At 37.7% G+C, this 7,084-nt stretch overlaps 1 pseudogene; it reads right to left on the reverse strand.

Annotated features, from left to right (window-relative positions):
- Nucleotides 1-6,406, reverse strand: part of LOC129480433 (ADP/ATP translocase 2-like) — a 58,969-nt pseudogene extending 52,563 nt beyond the window's left edge.
- Nucleotides 6,407-7,084: the final 678 nt, after the last annotated feature.

The raw sequence follows: 7,084 nt of genomic DNA on the forward strand, positions 1-7,084 counted from the left end.
GTCTATTTATATAAAACTCTAGAAAATGCAAAGTGACATAATGCAGAGTGACAAAAATTAGGTCAGTTCTTGCCTGGGGTGGAATTAAAGAGAGGGGCTCATCACAAAGGGGCTGCAGGAAGAAATATTTCAGAGTGGTAGAACTTTCCTGTATCTTGATTGTTGTGGGGGCGGTTACATATTCTCCTTGTCAAAGCTCACAAAACTATATTGCCTCTAGGATAGTATAGCTTAAGATTACCTTTCAATAAATGAATTGATAGGCTCTTGGTATATACCAGAAATAAAATTGATTTTTAATAAAGAAAATGGAATCTAAAATATCCATTAATTTTCCTCATTGTTTTCCTCCATGCTGGGCTATAAGATAACACAAAGTGTAACTGTAGTTAAAAAAAATTATTCATTGTTTATTTAAAATTCAAATTTAACTGAATGCCCTAGTTGTTGTTGTTTTTGCTGAATCTGGCAACTCCAATATATCTATATCTATATCTATATATCTATATCTATATCTGTATCTATATCCTATCTATCTGTCATTCTGTCTTGTATAAGTGCCATGTCTATTTTTAAGCAATTTAACTTTGTGAAGAATCTTCCAAGATAAACTGTGTGCAAACTATTTTCCCAGGTAATAAAACACAATGACCAGTGATTTAAAGTTATCTGATATAAATCAATCAAGTGCTGGAGGCCAACTACCAAAAATGATTATTTTCATTTAAAGTAATTAAAGCATTACCATTGGCAATAATAGGCTGTCAGACCAGTTTTCTCTGAGGCCACTGATAGTTCAAGAAAATAAAACATCATTAGCATATATTGCAAAGCAGTTTATACAAAAGTGGGATAAAATCACTAAGCCACAGAGTAAAAAAGGAAGACATTAGAACAAAAACATTTCCCTGTTTTACTCTGCTAAAATTAATGTCTTGTAAACTAAGATAAGATTCTAGGAAATGATTGCTGCTACCCACCTTTCTACTAACAACTCCAGGATACATGTCTATCTTGAGCCAAACAGCAGTTTAAACCAATGCAGAGCTAGGTGTTAACATGGCCTTGGGTTCTGGGGGTACCCAGGGGAGAAACTGAGGTGAGGGCTTCCCCTGGGGCTGGGCAAGAGCCTGAGACCTACATCAGATTACCCAGGAAGAGGATCAGTAAACAAACAAGATTTGGAAAAAGCTTGCCCCTCAGGGATCCACTTACCATGGAAAGAAGGTAGTATAAGACCCATATTAAAGTCACTGGCTCCCTACCCCCTAAAAAAGCCAATAAATTGCTGAGTAGTTATGGTAAGTCCTCTGATTCCTGAGGCTAGAGGAAAAGTTTGGGAACCTGGAGGCTTCTTCTAGTAGCTAGAGACTAGCAACTTGCCTGCCATTGCATTGCCAGCCTGTGTGGTGGAGTGCCACCATCCATCACTCACCACACTGCCGGGAGCTTAGGTGCTTCATTAGCTAGCCCAGAACATGTTAATGCTGTAAAAACCCTGCTAAGGGCTGGGCACAGTGGCTCACACCTGTAATCCCAGCACTCTGGGAGGTCGAGGTGGGTGGATTGCTTGAGGCTAGGAGTTCAAGACCAGTCTAGACATAGCGAAATCCCATCTGTACTAAAAATACAAAAATTAGCCAGGCATGTTAGTGCACACCTGTAATCCGAGCTACTTGGGAGGCTGAGGCAGGATAATCACTTGGACCCGGTAGGCGGAGGTTGCAGTGAGCTGAGATTGTACCACTGCACTCCAGCCTGGGTGACAGAGCAAGATCCTGTTTCAAACAACAACAACAAACAACAACACCTACAAAAACCCTGCTAAGGGCCCACAACCCAGAGAGACAAAGATCACTCTGGACAAATACAACATTCCTGGTGAAAAAGAACTGCTATAAGAGAAACATAAGGGAAAAGTGTTCAAGAAGATGCAGGTGATATACATATGCACACACACATATTTTCTGGTGCTAAAACAAGCCATAATTTCCCTATGAAACAACTTAGCACATGAATTGAAGGAGAGGATGGTCATCACAGAGGTTAAAAAAAAAAATGGCCTGAAAGACTGTGGAAGAAAGCTCAAAGGACAGTCATGTGAAATCCAGACAGAAATCATGAGAGGACAGAGAAGAAGATTTGGGGATAGATTTAGTAGACATAACATGTAGTAGAAATAGAAAGAAATAAATTACAAAACTGATAATATAAGAAAATTTCTGGGAGCTAAAGACCCAAGTCTACCGACTAAAAGAAATTGCAGAGAAATAGGCAGCGTTAATGAGGAAAGAATACACACTTAGGCATATCCAGGGAAATTTTTGAAGCCCCGGAATAAAATAAAGTTGTACAAATTTCCAGCCAGTAAAAGCAAATTATCTACATGAAAAATGACAGTACAGGAAAAGAAAATAATAATTCATGGAATTAATTAAACAAATGTAATGGAAAAGTAGAGTTGAATATTTACATTAAGAAGGGAAGACATGCCGAGTGCGGTGGCTAACGCCTGTAATCCTAACACTTTGGGAGACCGAGGAAGGTGGATCACCTGAGGTCAGGAGTTTGAGACCAGCCTGGCCAACACGGTGAAATCCCATCTCTACTAAAAATACAAAATTAGCCGGGTGTGGGGGTGTATGCCTGTAATCCCAGGTACTTGGGAGGCTGAGGCAAGAGAATCACTTGAACCTGGGAAGGTGGAGATTGCAGTGAGCCGAGATCATGCCATTGCACTCCAGCCTGGGCAACAAGAGGGAAACTCTGTCTCAAAAAAAAAAAAAGAAGGGAAGACATGGCACAAATTGTAAGTTGATCAAATCAGCAGAAATGAGAAAAATGAAACAGAAGAAACATTGTAAAAAAAAAAAGACATAAAGTAAAATAGAAAACATAAAAGTAAGTATATCAATCACAACATTAAAGAAAAATGGGCTAGTTTCTTCCATTAAATGTCAGAGATTGTCAAATTTGTTAAAATACAAAATCTAACTGCAAACAACTTAGAACAAAGTGGTTTTTTTTAAAAAAAAAGATTAAAACACAAGAGATAACCCTACAATAGCCTCTAAGTGTTTATGTAAAAGGAAGCATCTCACTTCTCTCACCTTAAATCAAAAGTTAGAAATGATTAAGCTTAGTGAGGAGGGCGTGTTGAAAGCCCAGATAGCCCAAAAGCCAGGCCTTTTGTAACAGTCAGCCAAGCTGTGAATGCAAAGGGAAAGTTAGTGAAGGAAATTAAAAGTGCTATTCCAGTGAATACATGAGTGACAAAGTAAAACCACTTTATTGCCATAATAGAGACAATTCAAGTGGTCTGGACAGAAGATCAAACCAGCTACAACATTCCATTAAACCAAAACCTAATCCAGAACGAGTCCCTAACTTTCTGCAATTCTGTGATGGTTGAGAGAGGTGAAAAGGCTGCAGAAGAAAAGTTGTAAGCTAGCGCAGGTTGGTTCATGAGGTTCAAGGAAAGAAGATATTTCCATAACATAAAAGTGCAAGGTGAAGCAGCGAGTGCTGATGGAGAAGCTGCAGCAAGTTATCCAGAAGATCTGGCTAGGATGATTGATGAAGGTGGCTTCACGAAACAACAACTTTCACTGTAGATAAAACAGCCTCCCCTTGGAAGAAGACACCATCTAGGACTTTCATAGCTAGAGGAGAAAAGTCAATGCCTGGCTTCAAAGCTTCGAAGGATAGGCTGACTCTTGTTAAGAGCTAATATAGCTGGTGACTATAAGTGGGAACCAATGCTTATTTACTATTCCAAAAATCCTATAGCTCTTAACAATTGTGATAAATCTACTCGGCCTGGGTTGTATCAATGGAACAACAGAGCCTGGATGACAGCACATCTGTTTACAGCAAGGCTTAATGAATATTTTAAGCTCACTGTTGAGACCTATTGCTCAGAAAATAAGATTCTTTTCAAAATATTACTGCTCGTTGACAAGACACTTGATCACTCAAAAGTTCTGATGGAGATGTACATGGAGATTAATGTTGTTTTCATGCCCGCTAACACAACATTCATTCTGTAGCCTATGGATCAAAGGGTAGTTCTAATTCTCAAGGCTTATTCTTTAAGAAATATATTTTATAAAGCTATAGCTGCCATACATAGTGATTCCTCTGATGAATATGGGCAAAGCACATTGAAAACCTCCTGGAAAGGATTCACCATTCTAAATGCCATTGAGAACATTCGTGGCTGGGTGCAGTGGCTCATGCTTGTAATTTCGCTTTGGAAGGCTGAGGTGGGCAGATTGCTTGAGCTCAGGAGTTCAAGACCAGCCTGGGCAACATGGCAAAACCCCATCTCTATTAAAAATTATGCAGGTGTGGTTGTGCATACCTGTAATCCCAGATACTCGAGGGGCTGAGGTGGTGGGATCGCTTGAGCCTGGGAGGCAAAGTTTGCAGAGAGCTGAGATCACATCACTGGACTCTAGCCTGAGGGACAGAGGGAGACCCTGTCGCAAAAAAAAAAAAAAAAAAAAAAAAAGAATATTCATGATTCATAGGTAAAAGTCAAAATATAAAATTAACAGGAGTTTGGAAGAAATTGATTCTAACACCCCTCATGGATGATTTTGAGGGGTTCCAGACTTCAGTGGAGGTAGTAGCTAGAGATGTGATGGAAATAGCAAGAGAACTAGAATTTGAAGTGAGGCTTGAAGATTTGACTGAATTGCTGTAATCTTGTGATAAAACTTGAATGAATGAGGAGTTGCTTTTTATAGATAACCAAAGAAAGTAGTTTCTTGAGACAAGATCTCCTGGTGAAGATGCTGTGAACATTGTTGAAATAACAACAAAGGACTTAGAATATTACATGAACTTAGTTGATAAAGCAATAGCAGGGTTTGAGAAGATTGATTCCAATTTTGAAATAAGTGCTATTGTGGGTAAACTGCTATCAAACAGCATTACATGCTAGAGAAATCTTTCATGAAAAGAAGAGTCAAATGATGCAGCAAACTTCACTGTTGTCCTATTTCAAGAAATTGCCACAGCCACCCCAGCCTTTAGCAACCACCATCCCGATCAGTCATCAGCCGTCAACGTGGAGGCGAGACCCTCCACCAGCAAACAGATTACAACTCACTGAAGGAACAGATGCTGGTTAGAATTGTTTAGTAATAAAGTATTTTTAAATTAAGGTACATACATTGCTGTTTTTAGACATAATGCTTATTTCCAGAGTATGCACGTAAAGCAAAAATATGAGAAATGCAAGGAGAACTTGATAAAAATACAATTAGAGAATTAAATATATGTCTCCCAGAGTTAACTACATCTAGTATACAAATCAGTAAATTCAATTTACTATATTTCTCCCATTGATTCAAGAAACATTTACAAAATTAATCCTGTATTTGGCCAAAAAGGAAACCTTGACAAATTAAAGTTGTCAAAAATAAAATAAAGAAAAATTCATGTTTTTAGGGTTATTTTCCTAATCACACTTCAATAAAATGAGGTATAAATTATAAAAGTTTTAACTTTTGGAAAGTTAATCGATTAATCAAAAAAATAAAAAATAAAAAGTGAAATTACCAACTACTGAGAAAGCAATGAAGTGGAACAGCAAAAGCTACACTCAAAATGAACTTATTGCTTTAAATGTCTTTGTTATCAAAGGTAAAAAAGAAAAAAATTAATCACCAGAAATTGGGAAACGAATGATGAAAGAAACTAAAAAGGATTGGCTTAATATAAATAGAAGCTGAAATTAATAAAGTAGAAAACCGAAACAAGCCAAAATAAAGCAGAAGGGATAAATAAATCTGAAAGCTGTTTTTATTTTTATTTTTTTGAGACCAATAAAGTAGATAAACTCTCTGTGAACCTGATTAAAGAGAGAATGCACATGGCAAACACAAGAGGTCACTTGCAAAAATATGCAAGATTAAAAATGAGAAGGAAACAAAAACATAGATACAGACATGATTCAAAGAATTATAAGAGATTACTGCTTGCAATTCCATGGCTACAAATTTGAAAATACAGAGGAAGTGAATGATTTCCTAACAGTATAAATTACCTTAAATTGCCAATCACTGTAGAAGATGTTGGGCTGGTGATTAAGAATCTATCATGAAAAAAGGCACAAAGACCAGATGGGTTTAATTTTTAAAGAACAGATGATTCCAATGTTATTTAAACATTTCCAGGCCATTGGAAGAAAAAGGGAAAAATCCCCTCAATTCAGAAGCCAGATTAATTTTGTTTCCAAAGCCTGATAGGCTATGCTAGACCCATCTCACTTAAAAATGCACATACAAAAAATTTAAATGTTATCAAATGTACCTATGCTTCCATCTCAGCTTAGGTTCTCCAGATAGACTGCATGGTAGAGATATTATGCATAGCCAAGGTTTATTGGGGAGTGCTCTCAGGAACAACACCTGTAAGAAAGTAAGAGGTGGAGGACTAGTGTGGGGAGAGTTAAACTGTAGTATTGCTACAACAGTGGCTAGCATCTATCCTATTCCATGGAGAGCTGCGAACCAGTCATAGGCTGTTCCCTGAGAAGAAACTGCCATCAGCAATCCTCAACACTTGGGACAGCTGTGGTACTAAGAGTCTCCTGCTGAAGGTGGTACCTGGGCAGCACACCGCAGCATCCATCAGACTCGAGTGACAAGAGTTTCAATTTATACCTGATTACCAGTGTGGTTACCAGTGTGGTTTGCTATCAAGAAATTGAGCATTATAATAATTTTTTGTGTCAAACTTTTAAAAACGTATTAAGACCACATAATAATTAGATGCTGAAAAGGTATTGATGCATTTGTTAATTCATCAGACACTTCTGATACCTCTGTAGTTTTATATAGCGCAGTTTATATGAATATACATTCTGACATGGGCATGTGCAGTCTTCTTTTCCTTTCTCTTTCTTTCTTGGCTTTCCTTCTCCCTCTTTACTGATATCAACCTCAGTACAGTAAGCAGAATAAATAACTATAATATACTGGCCCTAAGTAGAAACAGATTTAAATTGTCCCAAATTTGTTTCAGCAAGAAGCAGTCTGCATTACCAGGTCCCCTTTTACACAGGCATGTGTTA

This window comes from Symphalangus syndactylus, chromosome 4 (assembly GCF_028878055.3).
Source record: "Symphalangus syndactylus isolate Jambi chromosome 4, NHGRI_mSymSyn1-v2.1_pri, whole genome shotgun sequence".
Classification (NCBI taxonomy): domain Eukaryota; kingdom Metazoa; phylum Chordata; class Mammalia; order Primates; family Hylobatidae; genus Symphalangus; species Symphalangus syndactylus.